The following is an 11,985-nucleotide window of genomic DNA, read 5'->3' as shown; positions in this document are numbered from 1 at the left end:
AAACCTCTTGAAGTTAGGAAAACGCTCGGGTTTGGGTTTCTTTCTCTCACAGCACCCAGCACAGAGTTCTCTGCACGTGGTGGGCGCTCAGAAAGTTCGTGCTGAGCCTAGACTGTCTTTCCCCCAGTCAAAGCTCTGCGCCCCGGGCCGGGAGCAGAAGCGCCAGAGGGCGCCCAGGAGTCCGTCCCCCGCGGTCCCGGGGCCGAAGCCGGACCTCTGGCCTGGGCGCGGCCGGGCTCCCCGCACCGGGGCGCGGGGCGCAGGGGAGCAGGGGAGCAGGGGGGCCCGTCCCGCGCCCCGCCCCGGCTCGGCGGCGCGGAGCCCCCACGACATCCTGTTTTCAGGGCTCGCGGCTCCGCCCGCGCCTCCGCCAAGCGCGTCCTTCCCCGGGCGCTGACGCCAGCGCCCCTTCCCCCAGCTTCTCCACCCTCCCCGGGGTCGGGGGCCTCCCCTCGGCTGAATCGCCGCCACCCGCGCCGCGCGGGGCTCCGGGGCGGGGCGGCCCCGCCCGGCCCGTGACAGCTCCCGGCGCCGCCGCAGCTCGGGCTCGGGCGGGGGCGCGGCCCGGGGCCGGGTGCACCGGCGGGGGGGGGGACCCCGCCCTCTGCGCGGGGGGGGGGGCGGAGAGGCCCCCCGAGCCCCGACGCCGAGCGGCCAGCCCCGGGGGCGCGGACGAGCGCGGACTTCCTGGTCGCGCCCCGCCCCGGCCCGCCCCCCGCCCGCCCCGGCCCGCCCCCCCCACTTCCTCCGGCCTCCCGCTCTCACTTCCTTCTCGAGCCCCGAGCCGCCGCCGCCGCCCCCAGGTCCCCCGCCGCGGGGAGGGCACCAGGTGAGGCCGGGCCGGCGGGCGGGGGCGGGGGTCCTGGGGGGCGGCGGCCGGGGCAGCGCGGGCGCGGGCCGGGAAGTTGGCGGCGGGCGGGAGGCCGGCGGCGCGCTCGGCGCTGGGCGGGCGCGGCCGGGCGGGGCGGGGACCGGCCACTCGGGTCGGGGGCGGCCGGGCGAGGGTGCGCTCCCAGCCCGCGCCGGCGCCCGCGAGGGACCCGGGGGCCGGAGGGTCTCCGCTCCCGGGAGAGAAGGCGCGGGGATGGGAGCGCTCAGAGCTGCGAGATGGGGCTTGGAACCGGGTGTCCTCAAGTTGCTCGGGGTGTTCAGAAGCGTGTGAGCCGAGAGGGCCTCCGTGCTCGGCGGCTGTGACATTGGTGAGGCTGAGAGGGGGGCGGTGCTGGGGCCTCTGAAGCCTGAGACTGCGGAGGAAAAGCCCTCTCCCTAGATGGATGCCAGACCAGACCCACACTCACGCTGCACCCGGAGGGTTCTGCACTCAGGGGCGCCGGCCGTGGCGACCCCATTCCTTTTCTCTGTATGTCTTTTCTGAACCCCAACCTCTCCATCCCTGGAACCGAGCAACAGGTACTTAGCACACCATCGGCCGTCCCTAGCCGACTTGAGCCTGGCCTGGCTCTTCAGGGGAGGGAGTAAACTAAAAAAGGAAAAGGCTTGGTGTAGCCTTGTGACTGGGGGTGGTGGGACTTACCCAGAGAGGTACTGATAGGCAGGGACAAGTTACAGGACTTTTGAGAGGCAGCAGGGACTCTGGCTTCGGTTAATGGTTGGGAGACATCTAGTCTTCTCCCTCATCCTTAGTTCCTAAATCCTATGCATTTCATGCTGTCTTCCTCTACCCCTTCTTTAGTCTACCCACTCTCATCTTCTGGCTAGTGCCGAGGCCCTGACCTCACACTCTGCTTACCTCTCTGTTCCTCTCCGTCCCCTTCTGCCTCCCCCTCCTTCCCTTCGCTGCCCAGCTTCTGGCTGCCACACACCCCTCTCTCTTGCTTGCTACACCTCCTCTCATTGCCTGTCGCCTTCGGTCTACTGTAGCACACTTGTTTTTGAGAGCCTTTTCAAACCTCCCTAGCTTGGAGAGGCAGGCTGCAACCTCCCAGCAATAGAGATGATCAAAGGGCTGGAAACCTGTGTGCGCACTCGTGTGTGTGTGTGTGTGTGTGCGCGCGCGCGCGCACGCGTGCCTGTATGTCTACTCTTTATCTCTTGGAGACAAAATAACTGCCTTCAGCCTTGAGAGGGCTCAGAGCAAAGCCAGCAGAATGAAGGGAGCCTGCAGTGGGTGGCATTGTGGTTAAGCAGGAGGAAGCAGTCTGTAGCAGTCAGGGTAGTCAGGACTAGTGAGAGAGGCCATGGGAAATCAAAATCACCCAACCTTTGGGTGCTCCACCAAGAGGCCAGGCCTGGGGCCAGGGGATAGCCTGAAGGTCCCTGAGTCCCACGTCTGCTGGATCCAACACCCCCCAGTGGGGAGACTGGCCACTGGTGTGATAGAAGGAGAGGACGAAGGCGGGATTCCGGAGGGAAGGCTGCTGCTGATTTAACTTCGGTCTTAACTTTTATTTAGAATCAGGAAAAGAAGGATGTGAGGCAAGTATCGGTCCCCTCTTCCCTGCTGCCCAGGCCGGTCTTGGCCTGCATCAGGGCCTTGGTGACCCGGAGACCCTCTTCTGCCAACCCATCTGCCTTCAGGCATCCTTAGTGCTCCCACTAACCTAGGACCTATCCCTCCCTCTCTCAGTAATTCTCTCCACTCACTGTAGTCCATCCCAGCTCCATAGGCTCTTACTGTCTCCACTCTAGAACTCCTCCTTCAAGCCTTGGAGAGCATTCTGAGGGATCCTGTTTCTCTCTGCCTCCTCCCGTATTCAGTATTCAGTAGAAGTATACTCTCCAAGCCGGGCATGGTGGCACCCACTTATAATCCCAGTACTTGGAAGGCTGAGATAAGGGGACCGCAGGTTCGTGGCCAGCCTCAGCTACTTAGTGAGGAGCTCTCCGACTTAGTGAGACCTTGTTTCAAAATTTAAAATAAAGCCGGGTGTGGTGGCGCACACTTGTAATCCCAGCACTAGGGAGGCTGAGACAGGAGGATTGCACGAGTTCGAAGCCAGCCTTAGCTACATACGTAGTGAGGCTCTCAACAACTTAGTGAGACTCTGTTTCCAAATAAAGTATAAAATAGGTCTGGGAGTATAGCCTGGAGGTAGAAAGCCCCAGGGTTCCACCCCCAGTACCCCCCCCACAAAATCTCCCCCCAAAAAAATATGCCTGGTGTGGCGGCACATGCTTGTAATCTCAGTACTTGGGAGGCTGAGACAGGAGGATCAATCACAGGTGCAAAGCCAGCCTCTGCAATTTAGTGAGGCTCTCAGAAACCTAGTGAGACTCTGTTTCCAAATAAGAAATAAAATCGGACTGGGGGTGTAGCTTGGAGGAAGAATGCATTTAAGTTCAATCCCTAGTACCAAAAATAAATAAGGAAAAAAGGCTGGGGTGTAGATCAAAGGCATAGAGCCCTGGGTTCAATCCCCAGCACCAAAAAATAATTGAATATATATACTTAGAGAAATATTCTCCAATCCAGGCAGGGTGGCACACACCTGTAATCCCAGTACTTGGGAGGCTGAGACAGGAGAATCGCAGGTTCGAGGCCAGCCTCAGCAATGTAGTGAGACCCTATTTCAAAAAAAAAAAAAAAAATTAAATAGGTCTGAGTCTGTGGATTGGAGGTGGAATGCCCCTGGGTTCAGTCCCTAGTATGAAAAGAAAGAAAAGAAGGAAGGATTCAAGAAAGAAGAAAATAAATATATTATAGATATTAGTAGGAAAATAAAAGAAGTAGAGGGGAGTAACTGTTGCCTTTTGGGGATCTCTCAAGCACAGCTAAATTTAAGAGCTATCCCTACTCTCCACTCTGTTCTCTTCTTGTCTCACAGTTGTCCCTCTCTCTAAATTGTCCCTTCATCTAGTCCTGCCTTTCTACCCACCTGTCTTTCCTACCGTCATTTCTGGGAGGTACAGAGGTTTGGCCCCAGGAGGAAATCCCAGGATCTGCATAAAATCCCTGCTGGAAAGGACACTCATTAAGGCACTTCCCCAGTATCACAGCTCAATAAAAATCCCCAGGAGTCCTGGCTCCCAGTCTGGCAAATCAGCATTTATTTTAGTCTTCTGCATAGCTCACAACTCACAGGGCTCTGAGGGTAAAGACAGTATGGAAGAGACAGGGTTTCTCCCAGGCTAGATCTGGTTCCATTGGGAGTTTGAGCTTAATTGCAAGAAAGTCATTGCTAGAAAAATATGACCCAGACGGGAGGGGTCTGAATGGGAAAATACCACGGGAGGGGGACATAACCTGGGAGGTGCCAAAGGTCACAGCTGAAGAAGTATGTGTGGCCAAGGCTGTGAGTGTCGAGAATGTGAAATTTGGAGAGTGGCTTCTGGCGAGATGTTAGGGAAGATCAGGGGGCTGTGTGAGCTTTGAAGGGGATATGAGAGGCGGTGGCTATAGTAGGATAACCAGAAAGACCATAGTTGGAGAACCAGGAATGAGAGGCGGGCCTAGGCTGGGACTGAAGATCCCCCTTCTTGTGTATACAGTGTGGATACATTAGAGGCAAGGTTTACAGGGGTCCGTGAGAAGAGCTGAGAAGGGAAACCAGAGACAAAGCCTGGGCCACCTCCCCAGATCAGACTGGCTTTCCTGTCCAGGGTCCAGCTTCCTCTTTTGTCCTCATCTCATACTGGGGGAGGGTGTCACCCCAGGAGCTAAAGGCCAGAGGAGGAGCGTCTCAGCAGGGGCAGAGCCAACGTGGCTGGCTGTCCAGTAATGGTAACAGGTTGCCCTAGACTTGAGGCCTGGGAACTTAGAAACAAAAAGGGCTCAGATATATGTCAACCTGACACCACTGGCCCATTTCCTGAAGGGATAAACCATGGTAGAGCCATTCTCAATGAAGTCAGAGAGCTGGTGTGCCCTCCCAGACCAGAATAACAATCCTCACCTTCTTTGTGGAAGTAACATCAGGCTGAAGGTTAGGAGACCTGGGTCCTTGTCTTGGATCTACAACCCTGGTCAACTTAGTTTCTCTTGGCTCTGTTTCAGCATTAAAGATTTGCATTATCAATACTTCCGAAGGGCACAGCGAACGCTGGTAACTTTGACTCTTCCTTCCCCAAGAATCTCCTCATGGCAGTGTTCCCCACTCTGGGCAGTCACATCAGTGTTGATCTGACAGAACTGGGTAGTCTCTAAGCCTCTGTCCAGGGGCAGGACAGTGGCTCTTTCCCCAAAGCACAAGAATTGCTATAGGTTGAGAGATAAGAAGGCCACAAAGAATTGGGATTTTGCCAGGGAGCAGCAAGATTGGGGAGTACCCAGTCTCCTGCTCCAGATCTGCCCCACTGATAGTGGAAAATAGATGCCGGAGTTTCCTCCCTGATGTTATTTTCCCTTGTGGAAACCCCCTCAAGCCTTGGGCGAGGCTGAAGGGACTAGGCAGCCCTGAGTTTCTCTGTGGGTATTTTCAGGCGGGGGAGGTGGGATTGGGAGGATGGCACTTCTGTACAGCCTCGTGTGAAATGAGCAAAGGCAAAGGAAGTGCCATTTCACAGGCCTTTCATGGGGCCCAGGGACTGCTGAGCTGCTGCTGGGGGGGAGGAGGAAGCCAGTGCAGAGCCTTCCTCTGTGCTGCCTGGTGGGGGAGGGGCCGCTTCCTTGGCTCCCCCAGCCAGAGCTGGGCAGGGCCAGGGGGCTCACCCTTTGTGGGCTGCTGCAGGTGCTGGGACCCCAGGTGCCAGGGAGGAAGGGTGGGAACTTGTGAGAAGGACCCTATCCCCTACACCCACCTGAGCTACCACTATCTTTTTTGCCTCCTCCACTCCAGCCCCTAGTGGGTAGGATCAACCCTCTCACCCTACCTGCTGCAGTGCAGTATCAGGGGCTGAAGGATGGAGAATAGCAAAAGGTGGAAAATTTTCCAGCAGGGATTTTTTTAATTTTTATTTTTTAAGGCTGGGAACTAGGCTCTTTTCGGTTCTTCCCTGCCAGTGGGGAAAAGGGGAAGAAAGAGATTCAGCCCTTGGCCTGGTCCCAGCCCCACACTGACCTCATGTCTCCCCCACTTCTTCCTCCCAGCCCAGCTGCAGCCAGCTGTAGCCCCTGTGAGCCTCCTTGTGTCTCTTCTCTCCTCCCTTCAAAACAAACAAACAAATAGACTTACAAAGCCTTTCCAACAGCACCCTGGCAAGGGTAGAGGGGGGGTTGTCTTCAAGTATTTCAGTCCAATCCTTAGCCTCTTGGATTTGGACAGGACCACTTTTCTCTTACCCATCTTCCTCATTCCCTCTGAGCTGTCTCTGTCGGCCTCGCCCCTCACCCTTCCATCTGAGCACAAAGCAACATGGTTTGCATGTTTGTTACCCCACCCTTTTGTTCCTCAGGGTGAGGAAGAAGTTGGCTACCTTTGGTCCTGTGTCTCCTGGGCATAGTGGCTTTCCTTGTTCTTAGCATCAATGTCTGTGGATTGATGGGGGAGGAGGTGTGTGTCAGTCTGTAGATTTTGCTCAGCCCTTGTCTGGGCTTCTGCAAATACAATAGGACAAGCCAGGCATTATAATCCCAGTACTTGGGAGGCTAAAACTGGAGGATCACACAGGTTCGCAGCCAGCCTCAGCTACTTAGTGAGACACTGTTCCAAAATAAAGAATAGAAGCTAGGCATGGTGGCATACACTTGTAATCCCAGCATTTGAGAGGCTGAGACTGGAGGATCGTGGTTCACAGACAGCCTCAGCTACTTAGTGAGGCCCTCTGCAACTCAGTGAGTCCCGGTTTCAAAATAAAGAATAAAAAATAGGGCAAAGGGTGTAGCTTGGAGGTTGAATGCCCCTGGGTTCCATCCCCAGACCCGCAAAAAAAAAAAAAAGGAAAAGAAAACAGGGCTGGGGGGTGTAGCTTGGAGGTAGAATGTTCCTAGGCTCCACCCCCAGAACTGCAAAAATAAATACATAAATACATAAATACATAAGTAAATAAATAAATAGAAGGGCAGACTTCCCTCCATGTGAGGCAGCATCCAGTTAAACCAGCACAATGAACAGAACAGTCAGTCAGTGCTGGGAAAGGTAAGGCAGGAGATGAGATTGCCGTAACATCCTGGAGAAGCTGGGGAACAAAACTGAAACTTGAAGGACAGGAGGAATCTGAAAGGGGTGAGCAGCATTCCAGGAAGAGGAACTCCATGTGCAAAGACTTGAAGGACAGATCGAGTTCATTTAGTTATTTACTGACAGCCAGTGAGTGCTGTGCTCAGCATAGGGAGACTCAAATCAGCCAGGACCTTGCCCTCTAGGCCTCCCAGTCTAACAACAAGAGATAAGATTCACATCAGCCTGCTCGTGATGCAAGAACATGCCTGTGAAAGACAGAGACCAGACTTTGGATGCAACAAGTCACTTGTGACTTTGGTGCGTTACAAAAATAAATCACACCAGGTGTGGTGGCACACGCTTGTAATTCCAGCATTCGGTAGGCTGAGACTGGAGGACTGTGGTTCACGGACAGCTTCAGCTACTTAGTGAGTCCCTCTGCAACTCAGTGAAACCCTGTTTCAAAATAAAGAATAAAAAAGCCGGGCATGGTGGTGCACGCTTGTAATCCCCGGATCGCATAGGTTCGAAGCTAGCTGCGCTGGCTTAAGAGACCCTGTTTCAAAATATAAAATAGGTCTGGGAGTATAGCCCGGATGTGGAAGGGCTTCCAGGAACCCCAGTACCACCAAAAAAAAAAAAAAGAAGAAGAAGAAAGAAAGAAAGAAAAAATAGGGGGTGTAGCTCAGAGATCAAATGTCCCTGGGTTCCATCCCCAGACCGGGGGGGGGGGGGGGGGGGGGGGGGGATGGGTGTGCCAGTAATCTCAGTTCTTGGGAAGCAGAGATAGAAGGTTATAGGTTCGAAGTCAGCCTCAGCAATTTAGCAAGGCCCTCAGTAACTTTGCAAGACCCTGTTTCAAAATAAAATAAAAACATAAAAAGGGCTTGGTGTATACCTTGGAGGTAGAATGCCCCTGAGTTCAATCCTCAATACCAAAATAATCAATCTATCACCACACTTTCCTGGAGAGGGTGGCATTGGCGCTTGGCTCTGTGAGTACTGCTACTTGTGTTTTAGGGAAGAGAATATGGAGGCCACTTCATAGAGGGTCAGTGTGGTGTGGCCTGAGCCAAGGGTTGGAATGCCCAGAGATACATGATAGGGAGCCCATGCTAGGGAGGCAGGTTAGAAGGCTGTGCTAAGTTCCCATTGCCTCCATATTGCCTATCTCTTAGAGCCTGTTCTTCCCCTCCCCCACTCCCAGTTGGGACACTTCCCCTGCTCTAACGGCCACAGAGATCTGGCAATCAGGCAAACATCAGTGCTTCCTTTTCCTCCCCTTCTGAGTCTGCCTGGACCATACCCCTAGGCCAGGGTCCACAGAGTACAGGTTGGGCTCCGGGGACCCCACTCAGAATGGGTCGGCCCCCTCTTGAGCTATGCTCCCATGGACTCCCTGTTGGAGCCAGTTCAGGCTAATACTAGAAAGAGGTTTAGCCTATCCTAGTCTTAGTTTTTGGGTGTCTTTGCTCTCCAGTAAGATTCAGCACTTCAGTGTTGGCTGAGGCGAGGTGTCCCAATCCTGGATTCCTGAAGGAGTCTATGCAGACCTCAGTGATGAGGGCTACGGCAAACAGACCAAAAGTCAGTTCTCATACTCCTGTGTGTCCAATCCTGTACTCATAGCTGTTCTGCAAAAGCCCAGCCTCTAATATTGAAGGGACATCCACAGCTGGCTAACTTATGGTGACTATTGGAGAAGAACCGAAAGGAGCCAGAGCAGGTTTAAGAGATAACCATTCTGTGGAAACTCAAAGAATTCAGTAGCTTCATGGGATGGTGAGATTTATACTAGTTCTAGAGGAATCAGGAAGATGTGCAAGAGGGAGAGGAAATGGCAGCAGGGGAAAAAAAAAAAAAAAAGAAAAAGAAAAAACGAGTAAAAATTCAGAGGCAAGAATGATCCTGATTTGTTTGCAGAAGACACCGAAGATCCCCCTTGAACAAGGAGGTGGGAACTCATACTGGCAAAGTACCTACATTCTGCACTTATATTGACATTGTAGTTTGGCTAATACTATACAGATCTGCAGGCATCAATTTATTTACTAAACAAAGATTCTTTAAAAATAAACAAACAGAAGCCACTTAGTGAAAAAGTCATAGTCAGGCCCAATCCCAAGCAGGCCACTCCTGGTTTGGCCTCCTGCAGCACTGACATATCTTCTTCCTATTTGGCACAAGTTAGACCCTACCTTTCAGCATACACACTCCGTAAATGGGCTATGGGAACCTATTCAACTCAGTTCCGGCCAAAGGATCTCAGAGAAAAGAGTTGTCTTGGGAGAGAGGATGAGGGTCTGAACCGGATCTGAATAGGGAGAATTGGGCTGATGCCACCACTCACTTATGCATAATCAGCGCTTCCTGCCTCTTGGGATGAAAGGCTTGGCTTCTGTCACCACCCGTGTGCACAGTACATTACAGTTTCTCATGCATAGATCCTTCGTGCCACTCTGAGGCTGGGAGAGCAAGTATTAAGGCTCCTATTACACAGATGAAGAAACTGAGGCTCCAGGGAGGGAGGTGACTTACTTGCTCAAGGTCACACAATCCTGTCTTAGCTAGCTGGTAAGGGTACCTTGAGGGCCATGCGGCGTATCAGTGGCAACATAAGACTTTGGATTACAAAACTGGGTTTGTGTCCTGGCACCCACACTAACTAGCTGTGTGACGCTGAGTTACTTTAACTGCTCTGCATTTGTTTTCTCATTTGTAAGACAGAAATAGTACCAATAGGTTGTGATATGGATCATGACATAATACTGTACAATGTAGAAAGGCTTGTACCATGTGGGGACTTTCTGTCAAGAACCAGGATCAGCATATGAGCTCAGAAGATTCAGGTATCTGGAGCTCTCAGCCTTACACCACACCTTGTTTGGGACACTACCCCACTCGTAATCCTTTTCCGGTGTCAGCCCCTTCCCTTGCCAGCCCGGAAGCTACCCTCCCATTCCTTTGAGGGCTGATTTACTGATTGCTGGCTGATAACTACCTCCCTAGAGAGCTGGCTGTCCTTCAGTCTCCTGGGCTTTGTGACTGGTGGCTGGAGCTCCCTCGTTGCCTTCCTGCCCTGGCCAGCCCACTGCTGGGCTTGTGGGGGAAGAGTTCTTAGTCATATTGCCAAGCTCTACTCTCCTACCCTGTGTGGAGCTGTGAATTAGAGGCCCAGGAGCTCTGTGAAGTATGAGGGCTTCCCAGATAGTCCAGTGGACACAAGTAATGAGTGGTCTGCAGATGGAACCCAGGGGCATTTGACCTCTAAGCTATATTTTTATTCTTTTTTTATTATTATTCTTTATTTTGAAACAGGGTCTTACTAAGTAGTTGAGGCTGTCCGCGAACCGCAATCCTCCGGTCTCAGCCTCCCAAATGCTGGGATTACAAGGGTGCGCCACCACGCCCGGCTCCCCTGACTCACTTTCTTTTAGACTCACTTTCTTTTATTTATTTATTTTTGTGCTGGGGATGAACCCAAGGGTGTTCTATCTCTGAGCTACACCCCAGCCCATTTTATCTTTTATTTTGAAACAGGGTCTCACTAAATTGCTGAGGCAGTCACTCAACCTGTGATCCTCCTGTCTTAGCTTCCCAAGTACTGAGATTACAGGCCTGCACCACCATGCCCAGCCCCAACACACTTTCTCAGGGTCTCTATCTGAAAGTCCTGAAGTTGTAAACTCACCTCTCTCTCTTTCTCATGCAAATAAGATGGAAGCATTGTTAATGTGAACCAGAAAGGCAACCTTATAGAGTAAAACCATTTCCCTCCAAGCTGGTCCCAGGGGAAGCTGTGGCCTAGGAGAGAGCCCCCACACCACCAAAGTTCCTTTTCTGCTTCCAGTGAGGGAATTCCTCCACCCATCTCCACACATATTGTCTTTTTTTTTTTTTTGGTGGTACTAGGGGTGGAACCCAGAGGCTTTCTACCTACCTCCCGGCTACACTCCCAGACCTATTTTATATTTTATTTGGAAACAGGGTCTCACTAAGTAGCCGAGGCTGGCTTCGAACCCTCCTGTCTCAGCCTCCCCAGCGCAGGGATTACAAGCATGCGCCTCCACACCCGGCTACACATTGTCTTTTGAACCAATGGTGAGCCATCAAGCTGGTGAAAGGTGTCCATATTTAGTAGACTGTAGTAGATTGCTATACTTACATATTTACATATCCACCACCACCCTTTTTTTCTTTTTGCTTTTGGTACTGGGGATTGAACCCAGGGGCATTCTACCTCTGAAATACACCTGCCAGAACTTTTTTTATATTTTATTTTGAAACAGGGTCTAAGTTGCTGATGGTGGCCTTAAAACTGAGATCCTCCTATCTTAGTCTCCCAAATAGTAGTCTTATATGTGTGTGCCACCACACCTGGCTTTTTATTTATTTTATTTTTTTGAAACAGCATCTTGCTAGGTTGCTGAAGGTCACATTAAGTTGCCGAGGCTAGTCTTGAACCATAAATCCTCCTGTCTCAGCCTCCCAGCACTGGGATTATAGGCATGTGTTACCACTCCTCACTATACTCTCTTTTGTCTGTGCTACCTGGGGAGAAATTAAAACAACTAATATTTATTTATTTTGCAGTACTGGGATGGAACCCAGGGACGTTCTACCCCCAAGCTACACCCCCAGCCGTTTTTTATTCTTTATTTTGAAACAGGGTCTCACTGAGTTGCAAAGGGCCTCACTAAGTAGCTGAAGCTATCCGTGAACCATGATCCTCCTGTCTCAGCCTCCCAAATGCTGGGATTACAAGTGTGTACCACCACACATGGCTCTAATATTTATTGACCAGTTACTACTGTAAAGGCTTTACATGTCTAATATTGTGATTACAGGCATTCTCCACCATGCCCGGACATTCCTCACACTGAGACAGGGATTATTTTATCGTGTGTGTGTGTGTGTGTGTGTGTGTGTGTGTGTGTGTTACTAGGGATAGAACCTAGGGGTGTTCTTCCAAACTACACTTCTAGCC

The sequence above is a fragment of the Muscardinus avellanarius genome (assembly GCF_963383645.1).
Source record: "Muscardinus avellanarius genome assembly, chromosome: 1".
Classification (NCBI taxonomy): Eukaryota; Metazoa; Chordata; class Mammalia; order Rodentia; family Gliridae; genus Muscardinus; species Muscardinus avellanarius.
This window is presented reverse-complemented; position numbering follows the sequence as displayed.